Source organism: Zeugodacus cucurbitae, chromosome 2, assembly GCF_028554725.1.
Source record: "Zeugodacus cucurbitae isolate PBARC_wt_2022May chromosome 2, idZeuCucr1.2, whole genome shotgun sequence".
Taxonomy (NCBI): domain Eukaryota; kingdom Metazoa; phylum Arthropoda; class Insecta; order Diptera; family Tephritidae; genus Zeugodacus; species Zeugodacus cucurbitae.
In genome coordinates, this window is record NC_071667.1 from 59,346,653 (window position 1) to 59,361,025 (window position 14,373).

The following is a 14,373-nucleotide window of genomic DNA, read 5'->3' on the forward strand; positions in this document are numbered from 1 at the left end:
GCTTAACAAAAATAACCGAAGATTTTAATGCTCTGATGCTTATATAAGCTTTGAAGGCTTGCTGAAAGTAATGACCAAAACGAGTTCTTGAGGTAAGTGCTAACTGGTTAAAAGTACTATATATGGCAATAGTACAGGTAAGTTTTTACTAAGTTGCTTCAGAATATATTATCGCTATGTATTTGTCCTTCTTGTCCAAAAATTCATTTATGGAAGTATTCAAAGCCAGGAAGTATCTAGATATTTAATACAATAGCTATAAATGCTTGTTCTTTCCTATCTTTATTTGATTATACCAGTCTGTTGTGTTTATACCAGTACCAGTTTGTTCGATTCGGTACTCTTTAAGGTTTGGCGTTTAGAAATTTAATCGAATTTTAAATTGAAAATTTTGGAAGCTTAAGTCAAGATTTGATAAGTTGGCCATAAAAATGAAATTGGGTATTTTTTCTTTAAATTTATTAATTTTCAGTAAAGACACTTTGGTATAAACACAAGAGATTATTATAATATGAGCTCAGTTTTCCTAATATTTGCAGCAGTATTAGAGGACATTGCTTTATTAAGGGGTTACACGGTTTTTGTCGTGTAAAAAATGGCCTATTTTCAATATTTTTTTTCTAAATAAATAATTATTTATTTATTAAATTCAAACTTTTTTCTGTCTTATAGATACATATTTCAAGAATAATTTCTGAAATTTTCAAAAAAAAAAAAAGAATTAAACTCCTCCATTGCGACGTCATATCCGGTGACAACTCGGAAAAAAGTTGCGTCCGCGTTGTCAGTATAACTCCTGACAGGATCATCCAAAATGAAAAAAAAAAACAAAAATAAGTGTTTTAGGTAAGACCATAAACTCCTGCTTGAACGAAGGAAAGACAAAAAAAGTTAAAATTGGAATTTTGGCAGACATTTTTCCAAAAAAAAAAAATAAAAATTTCGTTCAAATTTGCTTGACATTTTTTTTTAATAGTTCTAATTGAAAAAAAATAAATAAAATGCTTCGTTCTCGCACGAATAAATTGTATCTCGAACACCTGTGCAAAATTTCATCAAGATCGCTTGAGTAGTTTTTGAGAAAATTTTACAACTGACTTTGAAAACAAGGTTCCGAGAAAAACGCGTTTAAAATTTTGACTAACAGTAATACCTGATTTGTAACACTTTCCAAAGACTGTATCTTCGAAACTATTATTCGGATCGACTTGAAAATTTAGGACAATATTCTTGAGATGTTGTAGATATGAATAAGCCAAAAAACAAAAAATCGATTTTTTGAATCCACGAAACCCATGTAACCCCTTAAAAGAATCAATTACACATATGAACAAGACATTGAACGAAAATTAGTACTAGTGCTAGCATCGAAGCAGTCCCCAACTACTGTTGTCTATTAGCCTAGGTAAGTTTTATGTGTGTATTAATTTAGTGGTGAACAACTCTATTCTAGCATTTTCCGTTATTAAAGCTTTGATTAATGATTTCAGATAGTAATAAAAAAGTAATAAATAAAGCAACGAGTGTGAGTTACACTGCATTATCTAACAATAGTAATAATATCAAACAGTAAATCAGATAATATAATTAGGTTATGTGAATGCTTACACAATTTCACTTAATTAATTAATAGGTAGCATGTGACATAATATTTAAACTATATAAAAGAGACAATTAAGCTGCACTAGAATATATTAAAAATCGATAGTTGCATACACATCTGTACATAGATATAGATATATACTCGTAGGTATATACAACTAACTTCACTTCATTATAAATTCAAACACTTTAATGCCAATCTAACCTTACGCAATATTACGAGGTTAATTTGCATATATGGTGAATATTAAAACCGTTAAGAGTGAACCTCATTATCGTGTGTCTACTTTGTACTCGTGCGAAACCAATTTTCAAAGTGTTGCACTCATTTAAGTTTTGATGACTTTTGCCTTGGAATTTAGAAATTCCTTCACAATTTCCAGTGACATTACTGCTGCTGGCGCCAAGGGTTAGCAACTTAATGTGTGCTGTGTAAATGGTAAAAGTAGAAGCAAAGTAAGCAACAAATTATAACTCGACATGTTCACATGTACATATCTATAAATAGATAGGTATGTACATTACAAAAATAGCAAAAGTGAATATTTGCAAGTCGACGGAATGACAAATACACACACTTAAATATGCACTTGAACTTTGGTAAATAGTTGTAGATATCTACAACCAAGCAGACACGTATGCTTGTGACAGTACATATTTGGAATTTAGAACAAGTTTTTGCATTTGAAGTGCAAATATTATGAGTAAGAAAACGCCTACGATAATGTGTCAGCAATGGTGTGTCGTTACGAAGGGATGACGACAAGAGACAAAAAAATGTTAAAAAAAAAAATTATATAGTACATTTAGACATGTGGACCGGGAAACCCATTAAAAAGGACTTAAAAGAGCTTTCATATGAATTATACACGTACATCAGTGCAATTAGGTTCTAGAAAGCTTTGGCATTAAGAATGAGTAAATCTCAAAAATATTATTTTTCATACAACTTTGCTTCCGCCGTTTTTTTGTAAATTTAATTTTTTTTTTGTATAAATCGGTTACAAATGTCGATGAGCCTCAGCCGCACTTTTCTTGGAATTAAAAAAGAAAAGCAAAATTTCCCGCAAATGTCGAGAATTCGGCTCAAAAAGTGACATTTTCAGTTGAGAATAAGTTTGGGATGCCAGCAGATCTCTACAAATATTTTGTTGGGTTAATGTTGACACAAATGTCCAAGATCGATATAAAACGATTTAATCGATTTAATCGACCAGTGCTTCACCCTAGAGACATCTATTGGAAAACGGCGGAAGCAAAGTTTAAATAAAGTAAAGTTTAAAGATGCTTATGACTCGCTCTTACTTTTGGACACAATCGGGACTTTGAGACTTCCCTGAAAAAATATGATCTACAATATGGGTATCAAATGGAAAGAGCTATAGAAGTCTTCAATTTGGAAATATCCTATAAGAGAGTTGTCTTTTAATTATTTCTTTATAAAATAAATAAAAAAACTGTTACGATGAGTTTCATTTACTAATACCGATTTCAATCCAAAATAAATTCAGCACTAATCCCGAAATACTAGCCCACTAACCTTAATTAACAAGCATAGCTTATAATTGTGCTGGGAAAAGCAAAAAATGTGAGTCAATATGATTCATATACACATTACACCACACAATTACCACGCGACATCTTCTCCAATAAAGCTGAAACCAACAAGTAAAGTAGTCAGTCGATGACGCCGTGCGGCACTCACTATTCCCATCCACCACTCATTGGCACATTGTCATGCCGCACAGCCGACAAGTAGCAATTATTATTTGTGTGCTTTCAATTTCACTCAAATCCAGTGGTAAACCGATACCGACTACAACCACACCAAACGTCAAATGCAATTATGGCAGCCGTCAAGTGGACTGAAGTACTGTTACAGAGGGTGGCAAGCCGCCAACTCCAAGTTGAGGATCAGAAAGCACATTTTTCTTTCATTAGCACGCACAATTATCATTGGCACGAGCTTTATTGGTGACGATCTCACATGCACTTATTGTCTCTTTGTATACACTGTATTCTGTCATATGGTTCTAAAACGATGCGGGTAAATGCTGACGACATTGTGTTAACTGTCATTGTCACGGCAGTGTGATGCTATTAAATGCGTGCTCTTAGTGACGTATGCTTTTGCTATTTACTCATTTTCACTGGTCACATATATTTGCAGTAGCGTATGAATGCGAATAAGTGTGGTTATGTTACTGACTGAGTCACTATTAATTACTTCTCAATTAACCGAAAAAGTATAACTGCTGAGTAAATAAATACGTGCCAATAGAGGTTCTAACCTCTAAAGTTGTGTTACAACACAATGTGTCTCCATGCATATAGAACTATAAAAAATATATGATAGAACATGCATTACTGCATACGAATTATATGGAAAATGTATGACCAATTAAAGATGACGTTCATTCGAAAATGACAGGTTATTGTTATTAAAAAAATACAAATGAAATGTGTTTGGCACTTTAGACAAAAGAAGGTCTCACTTTGACGATTCTGCACGGTAAAAAGGCATGGTTGGTATTATACAGTTCCTAACGTAGTTATAAATAAGAACACCCGCTAGTAGCGTTTTTAGACAGGAGCTAATTGATCAATTAACCTGCCTTTGCTCGATTAAGATCGATTTACCATATAAAATAAAATCGACATTTATTTTTAATTGAATTTTAATCGACTTGAAAATCAAATGCAATTTTGCGACAAAGACGTACGATATACGTTCTCTGTTCGCGATTGGTTTAATTTTAATAAAAAAGCTACGGTAGATGTCGCTGCTAAAAATATTAATCAGGTGTTGAAACTTACCAACTTTTTATAAAAATGTATGACAGCTGATCGGTTACCAAGTAGCCGGCAGTATAAAAGGTAAAAAAAGGGTTTCTCAATAAAAATTGTATTTTATCAATTTATTTGGGTGTCTAAAAACGCTATAATGCTCAGATAGTCAATGAGAAATACTCATTAAAAGACAGAGTTTTGAATTTCGGTCCTTTATTTAATCATCTGTTTTAATAAAAATAAGAATTTTTCGTCTTTTGTAGGTAAAAATAGCTGTTTTTGATTTGTCCAGCATTTGAGAGTAGCGAATCAAACAAACTATATCAGATGTTCAAACAAACTTGTAGTACTTGAAGTGGCACCTTGTAGTAATATGCCCTCCTAAGCATGCCCAATTGTGTTGGGCTGCTTTCTTTGGTGAAGATTTTTTTAATCGATGGACGAACTTTGGAGAACTGTTGTAAAAGGCTCAAAGCGCTTTGTCATCATTTGAGGGTTTTGGTTATCCATTTTGAGGAGTCTGCGGCTGACAGTCACAAAGGACTGGCGACTTTAGTTACTCAAGTGGAATCTCCTGTGGTATAGGGTTAGATCTTTTAACCTAACCTAACCTAAGGCTCAGAGAGAGCATCTAGAGCATTTAATTGACTCTGATGCCAGAGGTCAAAAAAACTTCTATATAATTGTTATCTCAGGGGGTCTGGATTTAATAACAACAGAGTTATAATAAATTTTCAGAAAAATACCTTTTTTGCGAGTGAAAAGTATGTCTTTTAGTTTGGAAATGGAACAGCACAAATGTACCGTTATGCATCTGCTATATATATTTTTTTAATGCTGCTGACGATTTTTGGGCAGATAAAAACATGGATCCATTTTGGTTATGTAAAACTGATTGTAGTGGGAAATATGATCCCAAAGTGAAGTCCCTTCGTGAAACCAATCACTGAAGTCGGACAAAGCCATTCCGTGATATGAGAATATTTACGTACCGATTCATTTCAAAGATCACATGAAGCAATATATCCATTATCAACTCACTTTTTTTAAAGGTTGAGTTAAACTTTATGGGTGTTTGAAAATTTCGATTCTGGTTTAACTCGATAAGTTTTCTAAAAAAAATAACTGTGCTTAGATTTCATAATTGTCATTATATTTATTATTTAATTTATACTTTACATACTTTTAAATAAAAAAAAATTTAAAATGTAAAATTAATTTTAATTTAAGAGTTCCATCCCTCAATGCCTATCAGCATGCACCCGCACAGGCATGCGCGTTATGCATTCACTATATCATCGCATCACCTTTTTCCATAATCGCATCTTCCGGGCCATTTGTCACTGTAGTATCGAGCCGCGCCGCTATCAATATGAGTAATGGCTCGCGCAACAGTGCTAAGCTGACTGCGCAGATTGTTGAAAATTATAATAAATTCATAAAAGCAGGGAGGCGGCTGCTGCAGTAGTGCATTAATCTGTGACAACGATTGCAATGAATAGCTCGGATATAAATAAAAATGCGCGCGGTCGTGTGTTGGTATGCGTACGTGTATATGAGTGCATACAGGTATGTGGTGTGCTTACCATTGTGCCGTGGCTTCAAGGGAAATCTCTAGTCAACGCGACAAAAGCAACCTGTAGCAATTGCAATGCATTAACTGCAGGGAGTGATGAATAAATACATATATGTATCAATGAGGAGCATCAATGCAACAATCTTCTTTGCATATTTCACTTTATTTCGACTTTATTTGCGCTTCGAAAACTCATTTGGATTATGTGCTCAATGGCATTGATTTGTGAGTGCGTGTGTGTGTGTTTGTAGTAGTGCAAGTGCACTTTGGAGATTCGCAGCGCGATAATGCGGTTGCCATTAACATGTATGTATGTGTCCGATTTCATTAACTGAGCAGCAACACTTGCTGTTTATCACTGATATTTGCTACCATAAAAAATGGCATGGAATTTTTAATAAATTCTTAAAAAATGAGTAATTGAATTATGTCACATATACATATGTATATATGTAAAATTGTGCTTGCCATACGGGGGCGTATGCGTAATAATAAACTTAATGGGATATTAATCAATCAAACGCATAAACATTGTGTAGCACACTTGAGCGCTTGAAGCTGCCACTTTAATTGAAATTTAAATGGAAACTTTGCTGTTGACGCTTTAAAGAGCGCGGCGACAAAAACGAATATAAATGATATATTCATTATGGTGGGATATGCCTATTTTTAAGGCTTCGCGCAGATTTAAATCAAAGCTGGTTGTCTATATCGGATATGTTTGTGACATCTATTTTTTATACTCTCGCAACAAAAGTTGCTAAGAGAGTATTATAGTTTTGTTCACATAACGGTTGTTTGTAACACCCAAAACTAAACGAGTTAGATATAGGTTTATATATACCAAAGTGATCAGGGTGAAGAGTGGAGTTCAAATCCGAATGTCTGTAATGTCCACTGCCACTACCACAAAATGGCGAAAACCGAAAACACATAAAGTGCCATAACTAAGCCATAAATAAAGCTATGGAAATAAAATTTGGTATAAAGGATCGCACTATAAAATGGCATATTTGGATGTAATTTTTTTGGGGAATGGGCGTGGCCCCGCCCCCAAATAGGTTTTTTGTACATATCTCGGAAACCAATAGAGCTATATAAACCAAACTTTCTGCAGTCGTTTTTTTTAGCCACTTCTTAATACAGTCCAAATGAAATCCAAATGAAAGAAATCGGTTAATAACCACGACCACCTCCCATACAAAGGTTAGGTTGAAAATTACTAAAAGTGGGTTAACTCACTAATGAAAAACGTCAGAAACACTAAATTTCACATAAGAAATGGCAGATGGAAGCTGCACTCAGATTTTTTTACAAAATGGAAAATGGGCGTGGCGTCGCCCACTTATGGGTCAAAAACCATATCTCAGGAACTACTCGACCGATTTCAATGAAACTTGGTTCGTAATAGTTTCCTTACCTCCCAATAATATGTTGTGAAAATAGGCCAAATCGCTTCACAACCACGCCTACTTCCTATATACCAGAACTTTGAAGACAATCTGAATCGTTTACTTTACAATATATAAAGTAAGCACTAGTGAAGATATCGGTGCAGAACTTTGTACAAATACTATGTTAATAGTGTGGCAGCCCCATTCTAAAAATCGCCGAAATCGGACCATAGGTTTTTAAGGCCCCATATATCGAACACGAGGACAACGGTGCTTCTAACCTAATATAATGGTTTCCAACTTTCAATGGACTTTATCCAATATATATGACGAATATGTGGGTGAAATTGTGTATTATATAATATAAATAAAGTTAAATAAATTAATTGCGAGAGTATAAAATGTTCGGTTACACCCGAACTTTGCCCTTCCTTACTTGTTTATTTTTGTTTTATTTTTTATTATTTTATAATTTTTATTTATTTTTTCCTCATGAATAATGCAAGCACTTCATCATTGTTGCATTTGCACAACACTACTTTCTGTTGTTATTGTTGTAATTTTGTTTATCAAATCGTGGCAACGATTTATATAGACAACTCATGTATATGCATTTGACATATACATGACAATTTATTTGCGCTGGCATTTTAGTATGAAGGAAATGGTTTAGTAATATGTGCATGTGTGTCAGCTGGAACCACATTTAGCGAGTGACAGCTGTGAAAGTTTGTCGCATTGTCGGCCACATTTGTCAAGTGACAAGTGTTGTTGTTGTTGTGTAATACACCAAATGAGATGAAATTGTTGTTTTTTTATAAAAAAAATATGTTTGTTTTTGTTTTAGAATAAATCACTGTATTTCCGATAGTTTTTTTTTAGCTGTGGTTTTTGTTAAGCTTTGTAAGTTGCACGCGATTTCTCTATAACAGCTGAAGCTCTATTTTAATTGCCTGTAGTTTAATGCGAATAATTCAAAATAATCGTTCTATGGGGGCTGATGAGTCAACCATATTTCGTACGAACTCAGATTATGTCCAATAAAAGCAAAACCCAGTTTATCAGATTTTGTAAATTTATCCATCATATCACACTGTACATAGGTGGCGAAATATAATGTTTTCAATAGAAATTAAGAAAATATGTTATGGTAATTTAGAATATAAACTTTATTGAAAATTTAGAAACATTGATCTGAAAATGTTTAAGACACGAACCGAACAAAGTCGCTCTGGTTTTGTGACTGAATTGAATACATGGTTTAGCATTCGGTGCTTTTGGAAGTAATGGGCGTGTTAATGGTTCCATTTCGCCTACTTGTGATATCAACTTCCACAGAAAGCCCGACCTATCGCTTGCGTGGCTGGATGGTTGGCAATATATACGTCTATGTATAATTTCCGAAAGAGCTCAGGTGGACCACAGGGACTCAAATGATAATATAGACAACTGGAAATCAGTTATTCATACCTTTGTACAAATTTTATCAAGTAAGATCTATCCTCTTTTGTTCAAGACAGTTATAACTGTAAACATACTAAAAGATGAATTGAATATTTTGTTAATTTTACAACTTAAAGAGCTTTATATATTAGATTGAAGACAAATACAGTTATATGATATACTAAAATCCATATCTGTACTGGAAATCTATAACTTTTCTCGCAAACAGTCAGCGCATTCGCGACATGGCTCTCACGGCACTGTTGTCAGTCATAACTTTGAAGTTGTAGATAATTTCGTCTATCTTGTAATCAGCATTCACACCAATAACAATGTCAGCCTTGAAATCCAACGCAGAATCACACTTGTCAACAGGTGCTACTTTGGACTGTGTAGGCAACTGAAAAGTAAAGTCCAATCTTGACGAACAAAAACCAAACTCTACAAGTCCCTCATCATTCCCGTCCTACTTTACGGTGCAGAAGCGTGGACGATGTCAATATCCCATGAGATGGCACTAGGGGTTTTCGAGAAAAAGGGTTTGCGGAAGACTTATGGTCCCTTAAACATAAGCAAAGGCGAATACCGCAGACGATGGAACGATGAGCTGTGAGCGAGTTGTACGACGACATTTACTTAGTGAGAGCGAATAAAAAGTCAGCGGCTGCGCTGGCAAGGTCATGTTGTTCGAATGGACGAAAGCGATCCAGCTGTGAAAGTGTTCGACGTAGTACCCGCTGGTGAAAGAGGGAAAGCATCCACTCCGTGGAAAAGATCAGGTGGAGAAAGACCTGGCTGCACTTGGGATTTCCAATTTGTCGCCAAACTGAGAGAAGGAAGGACGAGTGGCGCGATGTCTACGCCAGTTAATAAGAAAAGGAACCTTGACATTGAAAATTAAAGTTTTTGCTACCGTTACAAATAAATATGTTAATTATTTAAAATCTTTCTTTTTATGATATTTTAAATTATTTATGTTGAAATACCAATTTCTGTTAAATATTTAATTTACTGAGCATACTACTGTGTCTTGTGGCATTTTTTGTTATATATATCGAAATTTGGTTTAAATATTCATGAAAAAATTAATAAACTACAAGAATTCAAGTTGAGGTATGCTATAATATTTCGTATTTTCCAGACTATCCTTTAACTAGACTACGAAAAATAGTAAGTAATTTTCTATGCTCATAAATAACGTCCACGTCAATGTTAATTTATAAACATGAAACCATATTTTAGAAATAGCAATTTCACACGTACACATGCACATTCATGAATAAATTACACGTGGCTGTCGATTACATAAACAACGCCAACAATATTTATCAAAATTTCAGCTTTCACTTTGCTTGCAGTCTTCAGTCAATTTCAATTTTGTGAAATTCGCAATTACTTTTTAATAAGCCCGAAATTGCATACACACACACACCCAAATGCATGGAGGGGTTTATTAAAGTAATGTCTATTTATTATGTAAATTATTGAGATTGAATTGCCACCGCCAACACAACAGCACGCCCACCACACGCCACAATTATCGATCGATCAATAAATGCAGGCGAGCGCAAATTCGCGCTGACTTTTATCGGCCTGCCAGCCAGCCAGCCGTAGGCAGTGGTAAATAAAGCAACGCCGGTTGGGTTGTTGAGTGGTTGAGCAAAAAAGTATACGGAAAAAAATAATGAAATAAAAATTTATTGCATAAAAGTAGGCGCACAACCCATGTAAAACCAACGACGAGTGCGGCGCATAAAATCTGTGTGGGGAAATTCAGCGAAATAGCGTGTGAAGCAGAACTGGGTTAGAGCGACGCACAACGCCAACCTCCACAGTAGCGCTGCTGCACTGTTGCGCTCTAGCATGGCAGTAGGCGCGCCTATTGGATGACATAAGAAACCCATTAACCCATATTTGGTTAACAAATACTCGATGATTGTGCCAGAGATGGCATTAGATGGCATAGCGTTATGAAACGCAAATGTGGCGATGAGGGTGATGATAACAAAAGCAAAATACACATATATATTTTTTGTATATATGTATTTAGGTGATAAACAGGGATTTCGATGGCAAAGCGGTATATTGAAATTTGGGGTTGCAAGTGTTTGTGGCAAACAAAAATATATGTATGTATATATCGAGCGCTGTCAGTCACACCAATATGTTCATTTGCCGGAAAGCGGGCCACATGTGTTACTGCTGCGAAAGCACTTCCGCCGCGAATTAGCATGTCGCGTAGAAGAGTCGAGTGACAAAAGCGACTCACAAGTCAACGCCGGCGGCGGCTAGAAACGTAGGCGGCGCTGTAAGAATTATGAAAATTACAAATAATTTCGCTTTAACGCGCGCTGTCGCTAAAAGCACGCAGAAGTGATGAGGCACAGCGGGTCATAAAGGCACAAAAACACATACACATAGAGATATATACATTTACATTTATCAGTACGCATTGAAGCGCCACTGTGTGTAAGCATAGACAATTCTCGGCCGATGCTGTCTTATAATAAAATATATAATATATATATTGTACAACAAATAAACGCATTACATACAAACAATAGATTACATGTGCAACTCTGTGTGCGCCATGTTAAGTGCGTTGTGCATTCATTCTTTCACAGCATTCGCTCAACAACTTTTGTCTCGGCTTAATGGTCGGTGGTGGCGTTGGTTGAATGGCAGCGGCAGAACAAGTGAAAAACAAACAAGCAAAAAACAACAACAACAAAAGAAACACACGAAGAACACAAATGATTATGCCAACGACAAGCAGCGAGCGCCCGGCTGGTATGAATGAACATCTGCGGCAGACTTTGTGTGTTTATTTCTAACATAAATATGCTGCTGATTAAGCAAAAATAGGCCGACAAGCGCAAATGTGTGCTACAAAAATATACATACAAATATATATATATACATATACTTATGTAATAGTGTTTGCCGTTACATGAGTTTTGCTTTGCTTTGCAGCTGATTATCTGCACTTGGCCATGAGCAGCATCCATGTACATATACACTTATAGCTCGGCTGAGCATGTGCGCTATAAGCGAAGAAGTATGTTGGCAATGATGTCAAAAGGTCATGCAAGCTGGCGCACACGGTCACACACGGTCACACACACTTAATATACACATATGTATATGTAACGGGTGATTTTTTTGAGGTTAGGATTTTCATGCATTAGTATTTGACAGATCACGTGGGATTTCAGACATGGTGTCAAAGAGAAAGATGCTCAGTATGCTTTGACATTTCATCATGAATAGACTTACTAACGAGCAACGCTTGCAAATCATTGAATTTTATTACCAAAATCAGTGTTCGGTTCGAAATGTGTTTCGCGCTTTACGTCCGATTTATGGTCTACATAATCGACCAAGTGAGCAAACAATTAATGCGATTGTGACCAAGTTTCGCACTCAGTTTACTTTATTGGACATTAAACCAACCACACGAATGCGTACAGTGCGTACAGAAGAGAATATTGCGTCTGTTTCTGAGAGTGTGGCTGAAGACCGTGAAATGTCGATTCGTCGCCGTTCGCAGCAATTGGGTTTGTGTTATTCGACCACATGGAAGATTTTACGCAAAGATCTTGGTGTAAAACCGTATAAAATACAGCTCGTGCAAGAACTGAAGCCGAACGATCTGCCACAACGTCGAATTTTCAGTGAATGGGCCCTAGAAAAGTTGGCAGAAAATCCGCTTTTTTATCGACAAATTTTGTTCAGCGATGAGGCTCATTTCTGGTTGAATGGCTACGTAAATAAGCAAAATTGCCGCATTTGGGGTGAAGAGCAACCAGAAGCCGTTCAAGAACTGCCCATGCATCCCGAAAAATGCACTGTTTGGTGTGGTTTGTACGCTGGTGGAATCATTGGACCGTATTTTTTCAAAGATGCTGTTGGACGCAACGTTACGGTGAATGGCGATCGCTATCGTTCGATGCTAACAAACTTTTTGTTGCCAAAAATGGAAGAACTGAACTTGGTTGACATGTGGTTTCAACAAGATGGCGCTACATGCCACACAGCTCGCGATTCTATGGCCATTTTGAGGGAAAACTTCGGAGAACAATTCATCTCAAGAAATGGACCCGTAAGTTGGCCACCAAGATCATGCGATTTAACGCCTTTAGACTATTTTTTGTGGGGCTACGTCAAGTCTAAAGTCTACAGAAATAAGCCAGCAACTATTCCAGCTTTGGAAGACAACATTTCCGAAGAAATTCGGGCTATTCCGGCCGAAATGCTCGAAAAAGTTGCCCAAAATTGGACTTTCCGAATGGACCACCTAAGACGCAGCCGCGGTCAACATTTAAATGAAATTATCTTCAAAAAGTAAATGTCATGAACCAATCGAACGTTTCAAATAAAGAACCGATGAGATTTTGCAAATTTTATGCGTTTTTTTTTTTTAAAAAAGTTATCAAGCTCTTAAAAAATCACCCTTTATGTATCTATGTTTGTGTGGATGTTATTTTTCGTAGTAACTGTATAATATTTGTTTGTGTAAACGCATGTTAATAAATGGCAAACTGCTTTGTAAATATGTGCTGTAGCACTTGAATATATACATACAAAAGCATGTATGTATGTATATACAATTCTTATTTATTATTGCACATTAAATTTATATTAAATTATATTTTATATATTTCTTAGTACAGTGAGTAAGTATGCTTGCAAATATATGTTTATAAAGCTAACAATAAATTGCATAAGCTTGTGCATGTACGCGTGCTGTTCGCATTTGTAGATGTGCCGCATATTAGATATTAATCACGCATCGTGCGCCGTTATGCCGCTTTTAATTAAACCTTAACACGATAGTTTGTGCCTGACAGTGCGTATGAGTAATGCATTCACTGTAAACAGCATTTACATGCATACCTTATATACATATGTACATTAGGGTGGCCCTTAGTTGTATAGAGGATAAAAAAAGTTTCTGGATTCTCGATCGCACCCCCTAGAAATATGCGAATAGCCCAAAAACTAGTATATACAAAATTTTGGGTCAATCAAAAAAGGTTTAGAGGTTGCGCAAGGAGCTTGAAATCCGGAAAAAATAAGAATTTTTGCCATTTTTATGTCTCAGACTTCCATATTTCAAAGTCACACTACCCCTTACTGGTTTTCCATACCGTAATAAGATAATAAGAATAACATTAGAACCGTTATAACGGTATATCACGAGCATGCGACGCTTGAGAATGCACGTGCAACACATTAAATTTACTTTCATATTTGTATTTCTGTAACTCTATCATCAATCGACCGATTTTTAAGATTGTGGTAATTTTGGAAAGGTAATAAAATGCAGATCTTATTACGGTATGGAAACCAGATAGTGTGGCTTTGAAATATGGAGACATAAAAATGGCAAAAATTCTTAATTTTTCAGGATTTCAAGCTCCTTGTGCAACCTCTAAACCTTTTTTGATTGACCCAAAATTTTGTATATACTAGTTTTTGGGCTATTCGCATATTGCTAGGGGGTGTGATCGAGAATCGGAATACTTTGAAAAATAAGGGCCACCCTAATATACACACATCTATATA

The 14,373-nt window shown here is 35.6% G+C and overlaps 1 protein-coding gene across 1 annotated transcript in view; it reads right to left on the reverse strand.

Moving 5' to 3' along the window:
- The window catches only part of LOC105215846 (eukaryotic translation initiation factor 4E type 2), a 144,667-nt gene that overhangs the window by 33,180 nt on the left and 97,114 nt on the right, over positions 1-14,373 (reverse strand). The window lies entirely within an intron of this gene.